Source organism: Mandrillus leucophaeus, unplaced genomic scaffold (assembly GCF_000951045.1).
Source record: "Mandrillus leucophaeus isolate KB7577 unplaced genomic scaffold, Mleu.le_1.0 Scaffold576, whole genome shotgun sequence".
NCBI classification, from domain to species: Eukaryota; Metazoa; Chordata; class Mammalia; order Primates; family Cercopithecidae; genus Mandrillus; species Mandrillus leucophaeus.
The window spans coordinates 353,859-354,959 of record NW_012106208.1 but is presented as its reverse complement, the minus strand read 5'-3'; positions in this window follow the sequence as shown (position 1 = coordinate 354,959).

Below are 1,101 nucleotides of genomic sequence, written 5' to 3'. Positions count from 1 at the left end.
GAGGCGGAGCTTGCAGTGAGCTGAGATCCGGCCACTGCACTCCAGCCTGGGCAACAGAGCGAGACTCGGTCTCAAAAAGAAAAAAAAAAATGAAATACATTGGTTAGGGATGCATATGTATGCAGTCAACTTGAAAACAAAGTAATTCTGCCAAACCAGGGGATTCGTTTCCGACCTAGACTGAACAGTAGAACCCCTTCAAGTAGTTTTTTAAAAGATCAGTGCCAGGGTATCCACCCCAGGCCAATTAAGCCAGAATCTTTGGGGGTGCAGAATTGGGGACTTAAGCTTCCTGAGGGATTGGGGGAGGGGGATTCTAATCCAGGGCCAGGGTTGACAATTGCTGCTCTACAAGAAAGGAGTGGGTGCTTGTATTTCGTGCCCCAAGGGGAGTAATATGGGTACTACTTTATAATTACAATTGTCCCTCCCTATTCACAGGTGCCACATCTGTGGACCCAGCCAACTACAGATGAAAAAATAAATAAAAAATGATACAACCAAAAATACAAATTAAAATACAGTATAACAACTGTTTATATATTTACATTGCATTAAGTGCTATAAGTAATATAGAAATGATTTAAACTATATAGGAGGATGTATGTAGGCTATATGCAAACACTGTGCCATTTTACATATAAGTGATTTGAGGGTTTTGGTATCAGATTTTTGGTGTCTGAAGGGGGTCCTGGAACCAATCCTCTGTGGACACTGAGGGGATGATGGTATTTGTTGTTGTTTTCTTCTTCTTTGAGATGGAGTTTCGTTCTTGTCGCCCAGGCTGGAGTGTGGTGGCACGACCTTGGCTCACTGCAACCTCCACCTCCTGGGTTCAAGCAATTCTCCTACCTCAGCCTTCTGAGGAGCTGGGATTACAGGTGTCCACCACCATGCCAGGCATTTTCATTTTTAGTAGAGGCAGGGTTTCACCATGTTGGCCAGGCTGGTCTCAGACTCCTGACCTCCAGTGATCTGCCTGCCTCAGCCTCCCAAAGTGCTGGGATTACAGGCATGAGCCACCACGCCTGGCCTGTTGTTTTCTTTTGAGACAGGGTCTCACTCTGTTGCCTAGGCTGGAGTGCAGATCACGGCTCACTG